Source organism: Pseudorasbora parva, chromosome 1 (genome assembly GCF_024679245.1).
Source record: "Pseudorasbora parva isolate DD20220531a chromosome 1, ASM2467924v1, whole genome shotgun sequence".
Taxonomy (NCBI): Eukaryota; Metazoa; Chordata; class Actinopteri; order Cypriniformes; family Gobionidae; genus Pseudorasbora; species Pseudorasbora parva.
Window position 1 is genome coordinate 38,397,742 of NC_090172.1, and position 14,976 is coordinate 38,412,717.

General features: G+C 39.5%; 1 pseudogene; it reads left to right on the forward strand.

Annotated features, from left to right (window-relative positions):
* LOC137045333 (octapeptide-repeat protein T2-like) overlaps window positions 1-13,632 on the forward strand; it is a 46,674-nt pseudogene extending 33,042 nt beyond the window's left edge.
* The last annotated feature ends 1,344 nt before the right edge of the window (window positions 13,633-14,976 follow it).

Below are 14,976 nucleotides of genomic sequence, written 5' to 3' on the forward strand. Positions count from 1 at the left end.
CTGGTCTCAAGCATTTAAACTTTATGAACTATAAAGTTTTCATATTGAGTTTTCATTTCATATTGAGTTTCACCAATATTATAAAATATGAACAAGATGAAAAGAAAAACTGAGGACACAAGAAAAATAGACAAACAAATTACCAATTAAAATAATAAAAAAATATTTATTTCTCAATATTAGACCTTTAAATTAAAGGAAAACACTGGAATACACTCTCACAAATATAAATTGCCAATATTTAATTGTGAAAGTTTAATTTTATCCAGCATATCTGGACAAATACAATGGGGACATGAAATGTGCTATAGAAATGACACATTCCCCTAAATATCAGTACATGCACTCATATATGGATATGAGTTGACGGTTGAGTCGTCCACGGTAGAAACGGTTGAGTCCACTGTAGAAATAGGTTGTTTTGATTGCACGGATTTGCAGTTGTTTCTTTGTTTTAAAAAAAAAAAAAAAAAAATGTGTATGCTTACATACCTAAGAAATGTTTTATAAGAAATTCAGCCTTTTACTTTGATGACTTGTTTACTCTACCAAAGGATGAAAGCATTATGCATGTCACCGAGAAAAGAAAATCAAAGCACTGCAAAGTTTTCCTTCTAAGAGCCAATGCCTTTGCATGAGATATACTTGACATTATAAACAACTTAAAAGAACTAAAAAAAAACAACAACTTCCAAGCACATGCTCCTTGCGATTCTAAACTGTCTCAGACTAGGCTCCTGATCTCAGAGTTAATCTAACTAAACAAGTGTGTTTCTACTCTTCTGCACTGCTTTTGCATCATACACTTTCACTTCCACATCCCTCTATCGCAGAACAAAAAGAGGGCGTATTGACTCAATCGGGGTTGAGTAGGTATTGCAGAGCTCAGATTAAAGGAGTATGTGTGTGTGTGTGGATGTTGACTGAAGTCATGAATGCGACACCCCGTGGAGTCGGACCAGCACAATGTCTTTGAAGTTCAAGTATACAGCACCACGTCTCACCTTGGCCAGAATGACCCGTATACCTGCACATATCAAAAGCGTGCGTGTTAGAGGAGCTTCACGAGTAACTGCTGTTGACGTGCACAGACCCTCTCTGGCTTCTTCCATCGACACAATAATGCAATACCATCGAAACAAAAATGATGCAAGAGTGTGATCAGTAAAAAAACAAACATGTGTTTCTGAAACATATACTTGCATGATATTTTGTATATAAATACTATTCTGAAAACAGTCACCATATTGTTTTAACTCTCCTACAAAGTAGAAGTAGAAATTAAATGTGGTTAAGAAATAAATAGTTTAATACAGCATTCCAGCAAACAATGCTCAAGTGGAGTCTGATCCCACAACCTCCCGGTAACTAAGCCATTACAAACAAAAAAAAACTTTTTCACACCTTTCATCCATTCAGGCAAATGTAACACTCGTCACAAATGACAGTAAATACAGTACTCAGGTTGATTGTTTGCAAGGTTGTCATGGATCTTGACTGCCTGAGGCCTGCTAGTCAGGAACTCTAGGATCCAGTTGCAAAGTGTTGTGCTTAGTCCAAGTGCAAAGAGTTTACTGGTTAGTGTCTACAATGAACAGCACTCCATCGTAAGTGTGGGAAAGGGTGAAAGGGGTCCTACTGTATATATTATGACAGCCACAAAGGAATTGTTCTCCCTGTAAGAAAATATGTCCAGTGCAGGTGTGAGTGCAACAGGACGATAGCTATTAACTGACTTCCACTGAATACACAAACGTGACTTCAACCGGCATGATGTTAAACACAAACTCGGACATCAGTAACATTAGTTACACACTCTTTCAATACCCTTTCAGGTTTACCCTTCTCCTCACTAAACCATGTGCAGCATCTACACACTGTGTTGTCTTGACTGTTTATGCTAGTAGTGGGGCCATTACTGCAGGCTAACATTAGACCTGAAAGCTACTTTTAATAAATATTCCAATTAGTATAATTATATAGTGCCCTCTAGTAACATTTTGAAGTTCTTTTTTCTTACCCATATGTATAAAACTTCTAAGAAAAGCTTTGTAGTACTTAGTAAAAAGGTCTTAATAAAAAGCTGGACTTGTCTAAGAGTTAGAGACTTATAAATAAGCTAAAAGCAACTTTCAGTAAAGTCTAAGACTGATTCTTAAGTGCTGACTAAGGTGACACTTGTTGCCAACTAAGGACTACAGTGATGTCAACGCAAAATGGCCGTCCTCCACGACTGGATCAGCCAATAGTGAGGACTGCTCACCATGTCTACGGTCTTTGGTCATAGCAGCACGACTCCAAACATTTAATGTATTTATAATAAAGTGATTTAATTAATACTGAAACTAATATTAAAATGTATTTTAAAAATTATGTTGATATTTTCTATCGATATTCATTTCGATATAGTTGGAGCTATGATGTGAAAACGAGCTCCAACAACTCCAGGGAAGCCCGAAAAAATATCCCCATAAAAGTGGCTTGATTTTGCCACATGGTTTGAACGTTTGTTGGGATGTCAATGAACTGCCATTCAATAGTTTTCAAAAGTGATGCCCGCCCTATTGGAAAATTTACATCTCACCTTTATTCAAATATTATTAAAAATGTGTTAAAAATGTTGTAAGCAAATTGCGTGGTTTGTGGTTGAATTGTTTATTTGTGATATATACATAACCAAATAACTGATTATTGCAATCAATGTAAGATTTTTAGGTTTTCTAAGACATTTAGCTGTAGCTTTTTGCCAAATAATTTTGTCAGATAAGTACCTTCACTAGTGTTTTGTTCTTCTCTCCTATATTAAAATATATAAGTATAAAAACATTATCTTCAAATTTTGATGATTTAAGCAAACTTGTAGGGTCTTTAAAAAATTAAATTAAAAAAATAAACTCCTGTATGTACTGTATGTTTGATGTGATCAGTGCCACAATAGTGCTACTTAAGACCCTGTACTGTGTTCTGTATACTGGTGCACTGCTACACTTTTCACGTTGCCAAAATATGTAATTGTGACTTTTATTTCTGCAGTTAGAGCATTGATTTGTAGAGTGGGAGAAGTTATTACATTTCTTACTTGGTCAGTTACAAAAATAATATCTTGACGATCAAGCTTTTATCATTTTATAAACTCCCTGTCACCATTTAACTCCAATACATTATATTTTCTTTGGAAAGTGTCTCCTCCTCTCTGCTGCCATCTTGTTACTCCTAACCTGTTTAGGATACCTCTCCAGGGCCCGTATTTATCAAGCTTATCAAAGGACCATTTTAGTCGTAAGTGCTGAGAAATCTTGAAATTTACTCCTACTTTCAAACTTAAGAATAAAAGCAAGTTATCATATTTCTTAAAGCTAAGAATCACTTTTAATCTCCCAGTTATTTAAGACAGCTCGAGAGGCCTCTCAGGTGGATAGGAGTTGCCAGTAGGGGCTTGTGATGGCACTGAGGAGACAGAGACGTGTGGAAATCTTTCAGGAGAGGAAGAATTTTTTTGAAATGCTTGACAACGAGCAGGCATCATCTTTTTAAGTGCTAGTTAATGCTGGGCTTGCTTGAAGTTACTTGATTTTTTTTTTTTTTTGCTGTTCGACTAATTCAGCAAGAAGTAGCGCTTCTTCCTCCCACCAATTCAGTTTTCTTCTGTATTGTATCATGAAATCTAGCCTATGTATAGGCAGATCAGTAAACAGCACATTGAAGACAATGGTGATGGTCATTTGTAAGACATGGTGGAAAACCTGTTTATCTTTCATTTCCAATGGGTATTATTATTATTGTGTGTTGAATGTAAACTCCTCTTAGGAATTTCACCATTTAATATGAATTTATCTGAGAATATTCTTAAATAAGGAAATCTATATGTCGTGATCCAAAATCCTGTTTGTGGCAGCAAATTGTAAATCACCTCTAAGACTGACACTTAAGATGTAGTCCTACACATCACTTATGACTGGAAGTATGGCTGAGAAGCTTGATAACTAACTTTTATGTGCAGCTTTGAGCCAAGATTTTTTTTACTCTTAAGTCAATTCTTAGCAAAGTTCTTGTAAGTCATTCTCAGAGGCTTGATAAATACGGGCCAAGCTCTCATTTAATGAAATATATGATATAAAAATCATCTGTCTGAAAAATGGGCAAGAGTAAGGATTTTAGTTTGTCAAGGGCCAAATTGTGATAGCTAGACAACTGGTCAGAGCATCTCCAAAACTTCAGCTCCTTTGGGGTGTTCCCGTTGTCTGCAGTGGTCAGTATCTATTAAAAGTGGTACAAGGAAAGAACAGTGGTGAACCGACGACAGGGTTGTGGGCGGCCAAGGCTCATTGATACATGTAGGGAACGAGGGCTTGCCCGTGTGGTCCGATCAAACAGACATTTACATTTACATTTATGCATTTGGCAGACGCTTTTATCCAAAGTGACTTACATTGCATTTGAAGGTGCACATTTTACATTTTTGTCAGTTCTTGCTTTCCCTGGGAATCAAACCCATGACCTTGGCATTGCTAGCGTCATGCTCGACTGTTTGAGCTACAGGAAAGCTAAGACGAGCTACTATAGCTCAAATAACTTAAGAAGTGAATGCTGGTTCTGATAGAAAGCTCTCAGAATACACAGTCCATCGCAGTTGGTTGCGTATGGGGCCACATAGCCACAGACAAGTCAGGGTGCCCATGCTGACCCCTGTGCACCACCGAAAGAGCCAACAGTGGGCATGTGAGCATCAGAACTGGACCACGGACCAATGGAAGAAGGTGGCCTGGTCTGATGAATTACGTTTTCTTTTACATCACGTGGATGGCCGGATGCATGTTTGTCGCTTACCTGGGGAACACATGGCACCAGGATGCACTATGGGTAGAAGCCAAGCCGGCAGAGGCATTGTGATGCTTTGGGTAAGGTTCTGCTGGGAAACCTTGGATAATACATCCTGACACAAAGCAAAAACGGTTCAGGAATGGTTTGAGAAGCACAGCAACAAGTTTGAGGCGTTGACTTGGCCTCCATATTCCCCAGATCTTAATCTGGGTCAGGGCTGTTTTGACAGCAAAAGGGGGATCAACACAATAGCAATGTTAGTTCATAATGTTATACCTGATCTGTGTATATCAGAGAGAGAAAACTTGCATCATAATCAAGATGCTAAAATGGAAATGACACAAAGTGTCTCTATACCTAAAATACAAATTGCATTAGATGCAAATTCCTCAGTTAGCCTAAAAACACTGAAAGAGAGAGTGGAAGCTGTTGTATCGCTGCCTTTAGCAAATTCTCCAGTGTTCAAGATGCAATGGCCCCGTGAAAATGGGTGTGTGATCCTGATAACAGTCTCCCATCTATCTGAATATCTGCTGCCTGGATAATGGAGTTACACTAGAGTGAACTGAATAGAACAAATCCAGAGTAGAAACCAGCTCAGGCTCAACTCTCAGAAGGGCTTCAGACATCTTCCTTTCACACCCTCTCATTTCCTCCCTCTCTCTCAGTACCGTGTGGAGATTGGATTTTTACAGATCACAACGGCAAGGCAGCACACTCATTCAAGTGTGCTCCCCACGAGAAATGTATCATGATCTCTCATAATATTCTGTATACGGCTTCACCGAAGCGCTGCTCCTTAAATGCATTTGTGGTATTAATATTAATATTTATGGACTGTGAGTGAGGGCTGTCTATGCAGAATGGAAGAGCAAACTTTCATTAATTCCTATGGAGGGGAAAGTCCAAATTAATTCCAATTCTCATTTTAATGCCTTTATGCTAATGCGGGCACAGAGAGCGAACGAAGAGGAGCCCAATGGAGAAGAGGGTTCAAGTTTAAAGCTCAGAGAGATCACCAGCATTCCCAATGATGGGGACCAGACCGCGCTGCTCACACATACTCATCACACACACATGCGAGGATGGTAAATGATACACACGATTTAAATCCCAAAAATGATAGCTTACTCCAGTAAACCTAGCATCAGTGCTAAGTAAATTACACCACAGACACACTGCGAAGTAAATTGAAACATAAACAAAACACAGCAGTCCATTCGACTCCATTATCCAATCCCTCCAGCCCCACGCTAATAAAGAGATCTAGTGACTTTTTTGGCCACTCACTTCAAGCTGGATGAATGAGATTCTAGTCCATCCATTTCAGTTTGTCGAGCTTGCTTAACTGAATCGAGCTCAGCCAAACACAAATAGATTGCTCCTGTGGTCTCCCCACGTCCCCATCCCCTTCTCTTACACCTGTGATCATTACATATTTACTGCACAGACAAGCTCTCCCGGCTGCTGATAGTGGCCTATCCGTTAATGTCTATGTTCTGGCACCTGCTGGGTTATTGTCATTAATTGAGCTCATTTGAGAAGCAGGTCCAGGCAATAGAAACGCAGGTGTGTGGGACAACTGTTATTATCCAAGTCCGCGGACTGGTCGAAAGAAGACGGATCCCTTCATCACTGGAGGTGCTGTTCCTGACGGCTGTCCATTTTTTCTACTTTTAACCCACATTAGCAGCTAATTGAGCTTTCTGATTTATTATATCGTCTATTTTACATTGTTTGTTCAAAAAATGATGATAGCAGTAAGTCAGGTGTAAATAGATGTAATCTATAGATGTAACATTGGTTCAACAAAGCTTGACATCTCTTTGTTAAGGTTCAGCACTAAAGCTGGATTTTGTATTTTCAGGATGCCGATCTGACATTGAGAAGCAATAAAACAAGACCCCATTCGACAAATCATTAATACTCCCACACTGCCGTTTTCACCTGTGATCATTACATATTTACTGTTATTTTAACATGATCATAATATGGATGCATTTAGCTCATGGACATTTAATGTTTTTGAAAGAAGTCTCTGATGCTCGCTCATTTATTTGATAAAAATACAGTAAAAAATAAAGTATATATTTTAAAACATATATATTTTCTGTTTTATATTCCTGTGATGTCAAAGCTGAATTTCCAGCAATTACTCCAGTCTTCATGTGTCACATGATCCTTCAGACATCATAATAATATGCTGATTTGCCACTAAGTAATTTTTTATATATATTATTATCATTTGAAAATGGTTGGTGCTGCCTTTTTCTTCAAATATCTTTTGATACATAGACATTGCAAAAGAACAGCATTTATTGAAAAAAAAAATTGTAAGGTCTTTACTGTCATGTTTGATCAATTTAGCATATCCTTGCTCAATAATAGTATAATATATTCAACAACAAAAAAAAAACTTTCCCTAGAACGTCCTGATTTTGCAGTGTTAGACGCATTCCTGGATCGACATATTTTGTTGATCCTGGAACAACATTCCAGTCCTAAAATGTAGTCCGAATCATTTCCCTTACCCATAGGTCATCCCTGATGTACCTAACCCCGGTTGTAATCCTAAACTTAACATAAACTGTAAACTTGTCCCTTAAATCTCATTAGACAATTGTAATGTTGTTGTAGGATCAACAAAGATGTTGACCAAGGAAGATGTTGCACTTGGTGAAATCATGTTCTGCGAACTGCCTAACATTGGTAGCATGCTGGCTAAAGCTAATGTTTAATACATAAATGTTTGCAAAAAGAAGCCAAATTCCAGTTGTAAACAAACTGACTGAACAAAGTCATTGCGAGCTCAACACCGCAATATATAGACCTATACAATTAAAAATGGCAGCAACTCTTCACTGAGGTGACACTACCATGATTAAACTGACAAACTGCATGACAATCCCCACCAATGAAATGTAGTTTGACTGTATTAACACTTATCCATCCATACATTGTGTAGACATACGAACACACACACTATCTCTTTCTGACACCCACGCGCTCTCTCGGTCTCACTCTCGCCTTCCTCACTGAGCACATAGTAAGATTTATTCTAGTCCTGAAGAGCTGTGGCCGGAGCTGCTGGATATTTATGGTTTAATAAGACTTACATAAGTCTTGCAGGTGTGCTTTCCGTCCCGCCACCAAACCTATTCACTTGATTTATGCAGGGCCTTTGGATTGCGTACTGATTTAGAACCTCTCTCCCTCAACATCTCCCTCTTTCTCTCGATGGTCGTGAGCCTGCTTAAGGCTCACCATGGTTGCTCGTTCTCTGTCTGGGTTTTGGGGACAGGGCCTGCCAAAATGGACTCCAGTGCTCAGACAGCAAGACTCAATCAGCTTCATTACTGAGAGTGTCTGAGACACAAATCAGATTGATATACAGATAGAGTGACGGCGAGGGAATGTTGATTGTCAAATCAGAACCTAAACTTGAACATGTGCAGGTGCAGTGCACATTAACAGGTCAAAAAACATGATATCAAAATGATAATTCCACATGCAGGTACATGTAGGATCATGCAATGCAAACATGCCAGTAAAATTTAAGGGATTCTCAAGACCTTCTGTGAAAACTTTATAGCACAGAAAGAAAGAAAAAAGTAGGGACAACTAGCTGGACCACCATTCTTTAAATAACAAAATGGAGTTTTAGACATGTGAATGTTTAAGTCAGTAAGAGAGATCAGCGGAGACAGCATCAATAATACAGGATGTCATTTAAGCTCTGGGTTAAGGCTCCTGAGTGTAGTCTGCCTGTCTGGATGATGTATTGTTGAGCTCTCTGGAATGACAGGTGTGTATGAAGCTAGACCATATGATTTAACAATGCCACGAGAAGATCAAGTTCATCGCAACGAGTGCAAGTCGGCGAGCGAGAGAGCGAATGATGCCGTTTCACAGAATAGCCTCAGATGTACCGACACACACCTCGCTGCCACACTTGACACACACTCTCGCCACACCTCGTCGACCTGTCCGCGTTCTCTTCCTCCGCCTCCGGGGAGCTCCCCCATTCTCATGCAACAATGCAAAACTCCCTCATTACCATCTCCTAAATATTCATGAATATTCGGCTGGATAAGCGTGTCACCTGAATAGTGGCCTTTTACTGTCCAATAAGCACACCTATCCATCTCCCTCTCTGATAGGCCAAATAAAGGGAAACGTCCAGAGCGTGTCTCCGTGGAACGAAGAAAAATAAAGAAAGGGAATTTTGAAATGCTAAATAAAAGGGGAGGGGTGCGAGCGAGGAGGATGAATCAGTCATATTGAGTGACATTCCTCAGATCTGAGCATCTTATCCAGGGTGAAATATTCTTATCTGACTGTCATAGGACGTGACACAAACAGGAGGGGAAAGCAGAGCGGGCAGGTGATTGCAGAGCGCCGAACAGACCTTGCACTACAGAGGAAGAGAAAAAGAGCAAAATAAGGAGAAACCCTTATATTTTATTTCATTTATATGTAATTTTTTTTTTTTTTTTTTTTTTTTTGCTCTTGCTTTTCATATACATCAGATTACACGGATATAGGACATTATGTTTGTGAATATATATATATATATATATATATATATATATATATATATATATATATATATATATATATATATATATACACTGTGAAAAATTATTTTAAAATGTTACCTGGTTGCCTTAAAATTTTGAGTTCATTGAAATTTTGAGTTAATACAATGAACATTTTTTGAGATTCGACAACCTTTATTAAAATATTATTAAAAGATTTTCTAAGCATATTGGCTAATTGTGTGTGTTTTATTTCTGATGACGCAGTGAAACTTGCCAAATAATGCTATTTTCATGATTTATCAAATTTTTTTTATGTGGTTAAGATACAATAATTTTTTGAGTTTCTATTTATTAAACAAATTTCCTTCATTGTATCAACTCAAATTTTTAATTTCAATAAACTCAAATTTTTAATGCAACCCGGTTACTTACTTTTTTGAGTTAAACCAACAAAAACAAACAAATTTGTTTTTACAGTGTATAAATATATTAATTACGATGAGGAAAATGAATGAATGAATGAATGAATGAATGAATGAATGAATGAATGAATGAATGAATGAATGAATGAATGAATGAATGAATGAATGAATGTTAAAAATCTAGTGAATATTCTAATGGAACAAAATAAAAGTTTATGGGATAGTAAATATAGTACATATACATACATAAAGCTATTTTTAAACACTGATGTTTTTATGTGCTGTGATCTATGCAGGAACGAGCATATGGATGAACAAAGGCATATGAAAAAGATTTCTCTTTTGATCATTAGACATGGTGCCTGACATAAGACTTTTTACAGTGTTTTTTTAATCATTATTGGCAATATGGAAATTAAATCAGAAGCATAAGGGGGGGAAAAATAACTTTTGTGCATAATGAAGGTTTTGTTCCTCAAAGAGTTTCTGTGGTATTATACAGTAATCAGTAATTCACTTAAGCAGAACTGACCAGATAACGAGAAAAGGAATTTGGGCATATCAAAAACATCACAGTGCCCTATCACTTTAGACTCTTGTCAGAGGCTTTGATGTGCCCTGCTCTCAAAATGGTAGTGTGCTTAAAAAAATTGCAGCTCAATTTAAGTCTCATCCAAGGAGCTTACAACTGTAATTAAATCATTAAATTCTTGTCTACGCTTCACAGAGCGTAGAGAAATTAACTTCCCACCAACCTCATTTTCTATTTGAACATGAAATAATGATTTTCTGCCAGTCTAATTACAAAGCCAACATCTGATCAAGCCAGCATCCAGAGGGGATTATCACATGCTGCAGTATTAGAGCTCATTACCAGCTTGAGTGCAAAATTATTACATCTTGTAATTGGATGGTGAGATTTATATACAGATCGGGCCGGTTTCTGTAAGATTGTAATTACAAGGTTCGTTGGTTAGCTACTTATCAGAACTTTGCAGGAAAACAAAACAAATGGCTGGGCGAAATGAGCATGTCATTAACCTGTAACCTCAGAGACAGGGGCGAGAAGGGGGAGGGAGCGCGTCTGCGCGAGCGCGTGTGCGCGAGAGGCTCGTGTCTGCATTAGGGGAAATGGGCTCATCCATTTCGGCACCCACCGGAGCAGCCCGCGCAAAACAGTCTGTTTCATTTATTTGACCTGCGTAATCTGTGCCTGTTAAAAAGAAAGAAGGTGGAAAAGCGAGAGAGAAGGAACGAAGGGAGGGGGCTACGAGAGGAGAAAAAGAGAGGAGTAAATGAGCTGTCTCTGCCAGTAGGATGGGCTCAATGCTTCTATTACTTAAAGCTAACAGGCTGTGAAGCCATTCATTCACAGGGCTGAGAGGAGCTATTTGGGCCTGCTGCTGGGGGGGAGAGAGAGAGAGAGAGAGAGAGAGAGAGAGAGAGAGAGAGAGAGAGAGAGAGAGAGAGAGAGAGAGAGAGAGAGAGAGAGAGAGAGAGAGAGAGAGAGAGAGAGAGAGAGAGAGAGAGAGAGAGAGAGAGATGGCTACCATAACCTGGCTACAATTCGAACGGCGTACACGCATTTACACACACTCACACACACTCACACACACACCAGGTAGAAAAGGAGAAGCTTGTGTTTGATAATGCCTGATATAAACAGGCAACTAATCAATGAAAGAAAGGGCAGGGTTTACGCTGCGGGTGAAAGAAAAAAACAAGAAAGGGAAAGGGGGAAAAAGGTGAAAATAAAAATTGTTCAATTACCAATTACCTCACCAACACGTTCTTTCTTTATTTTTCTCACTCTCTCGCCTGCTCTCTCTCTCTCTCTTTTTCTAGAACAAGTGATTTTGCAGCACAAATCAATGTTGGCAGGTCAGGCAGCCAGCTACTAATCTTGGCATTACAACGCTCCAATCAGCGCGAGCCAGGTAATGGAGTTGTTATTGAACTTCATAGTTAGGATTAGATTCTCAGCGAAGATCAATGCTGCTCTGAGATGAGACTGATAAAGGCCTGATAGCAATCTGAATCCCTATAGCCATGCACTGAGCCTCTCTCTCTCCCTCTTTCTCTGTGTGTGTGCGCTTTCAAATTCCTCCTGTCCTCTCTTTCGCCTTTTCTCCTACTCCTTTTTCTTTCGTTTGATTGGGCTACGAAGGCACTCACCTGCGTCCAGCTCACATTATGTTTATATATTGTTGCTTGACCAGACATCGTCAGTTAAGTACAGCAGTAATTTGTCAGTGAGGAGGATGTTTATTTAAATGTCTACACTGTTTAAGGAATATAATGATTTTTGAATTATAGACTGACATAAATGAAGATAAAATGCACAATAATAGGAGAAAATTGAGCATTGAGAGATATTATGATGTATCCCAAAGAGCCAGGCTGTGATGAGAAAAGGGAATTGAGTATCAAGCGAGGTACGGAGTAATGACTACATTTTTTATCACAACTAATGGCCTTTTAATTCTCTCTCTTTTCCTCCTGCTTTGTAATGGGATTATTAATATCACTCTCTTTTCGAGTGTTTTGAGGAAATAAGGGGAGCTAATGCACTGTGGGGGTCAAAAGGAGCCGTGTGGGCCACGTTCAACAGGAAGACAAAGACAATTTATTGGGCAGTATAATTTCATATTTCAGCATTTATCGATGCTCATACAAAATGCAGTTTGAGGACTTATTTTCCTCAGAAGGAGGGGGTCCTGTCACAAACCCCTGAGAGCGTTGGGAGCTGGACCTGTAGGAGCGGCTCGCAAAGTTGATTTTGTTAAAGCTTGTGAAAGTATTTCATTTATTTCAGGGCTCCTTGTGGCCATTTAGCAAGTAGTGCTGTGGAGGCCCCTTGACAGTGCCAAATCAATAGTGAATCAATGGCCGAGGCAAATCAATCAGCCAGGTTTTCTTCTCAAAATATTTAATTAAACATGGTGGAAAATAACTCCAGGATTTATTGTTTGATGCTAAGAGCATTAGTGATTTGCCTTTTCCTGAGCTACGCCTGAGGCCCAAGTCACCAGAGCACTGCAGGAGCTCAGTGGGACCAGGGGAATAGCAAAGACACTTTTCCGATATATAATAATGCTTGTATTTATACATGCGTATACGGCTTCTTGACTCTCTCTCTCTCTCTCTCTCTCTCTCTCTCTCTCACGCACGCTAATCCACTGCACCAGCAGATTGTTTGAGAGAGTGAGGAGAGACGGAGAGAGCAGCCCAGCAGAGCACTATGCTTTTAGATAGTCTCCGTTTAACATATTAATCCTTCACATCCATTCTACGAAGAGATGCGCTGATGGCTGCCCACCGCTAGAGTGCATCTCCATCGAGATGTGTGGGCGACCAGTGGGGGTCATGATGTTTGAAGCGCAGCCCAACATGCGTACTTCCACTCTAAAAACTGCTGGGATAAAAACAACCCAAGTTGGGTTGAAAATGGACAAACCCATGCAGCACTAGTCTTTGCCACTTAGTATAAATAGTCTGAGTAGCGTGTTCACACTGACAATGTTCCCTGAAGATCCCCAGGGGGGTGCTATCTATGTCCAATCCTGCTCTTGGAGGGCCGCTGTCCTGCCTGCAGTTTAGTTGTACCTTTTAAAAGGGTGCCACCCCAATGACAGGACATTTTTGTTTCTTTTTTCTTCTTCTTCCAGACAGCGTATAGTGCATCATTTGGGACACAACTTGGATATCCAATCACCACGCTCAACATCAATCTGTGTAGCACTATAAAACCTCTCACGCTCACCCTCTTTCAAATTTTTCAGTTTGGTGCTCCGTGTAATCATTAATCGCTTTTCATAATCTGCAGGATACAGAAGGAAGTGATTTGATTGCACACATGCTAAGCTTCTGACAGGGCCAGCCACAACAGACACTGCCAGACATTGATATGTGAGGATAATATAGAGGCGTGTTGGGATCTGGGACGTTTCTGAGGAGGAGAGAGGCGTTAACGGTGATGATGAGGGTGGCATTGTTCTGAAAATCTGGCAGCTCTTCCCAAGCCTGTGTGTATGAAAAGGGAATTAGGGGAGTGTGTGTCTGTGTGTGTATGTAATCATCGCTGGGTCACAGTGGAGTGACCTACCAGCTGAGTCCATTGCTGCTCCACTGCTCACAAGGTAACAAATGGCCCCAAATACACAAACACATGCGTACACACAGAGAGAGAAATAAAGTGGGTTAACATTTGCTCGATTTCACAAGTCAACTCTGAAAGCTAAATCTACAAACAATTACACTCGGCTGCACAAAAGAAACGGAGTGATCTTGTTATCCCAAGGTCTGAGGACTCGGTCAAATGTGTTTCTGTCTATACATATGGACGAATTGATTTAATCCAGGCATGTATTAGACATACAAATAAAGGAAGAGAGAGACAGATAGGCCTACAACTGATCTACTTTTATTGTACCACACACACGTAGTCTGGAGTGTATACATGAGGACACTTCTTATGTGGTCTATGTCATATCACTAACTGCATGCTGAGTATAAGTGCTGGTAGTATAAACTGTACTGACCTCAGTGTGTTGGCATGCTGTGCCACTCAATATTGCTGATTACACACACACACACACACAGAAGCCCATAATGCTATTCAGTCTAGACGTGATAACAAACTCGCACTACTGTTTGCCATATGCCTGTTATAATAATAATGATGGGGGGAAACTAGCTTGCCTTTTTTTTTCATAGGAGGCAAGAGGTTAGTTTTGGTATAAGCTATGCAAACTTTAAAACCCTACTTGGCTTTATATTTGAGGATGCATCGATATGTAGCCTAGACTCTGTGAGCTATTCTTCCCGCAGGGTTATCAGTGCCTCTGGGTGGATAGGGGCTCTGTGTTAGTACAGCTGCTTCTGCAGCCTACATACAAACCTGCTACAGCAGCTGGAGGAAAAAAGAGAGAGAGAAAGAGCTGGCAATCATGAATGGACGGCATAAAAATCACACATTTAGATTATCACTGGAATAACTCAACAGCTTCTTTGTATTAGTTGTAAAAACCACTCTGTATATATGTGATCATGAATTCTCATCATGATCGATGACTCTCTCTTTCTATCACTCTTTTTCTGTTCAGCACGACTTATGGAAGATGTGTTTATTATGTGTGTATGCTACATCCAGCTGCTCAACATGATACTTGGGCCCTCTGTAATCTTTCTAT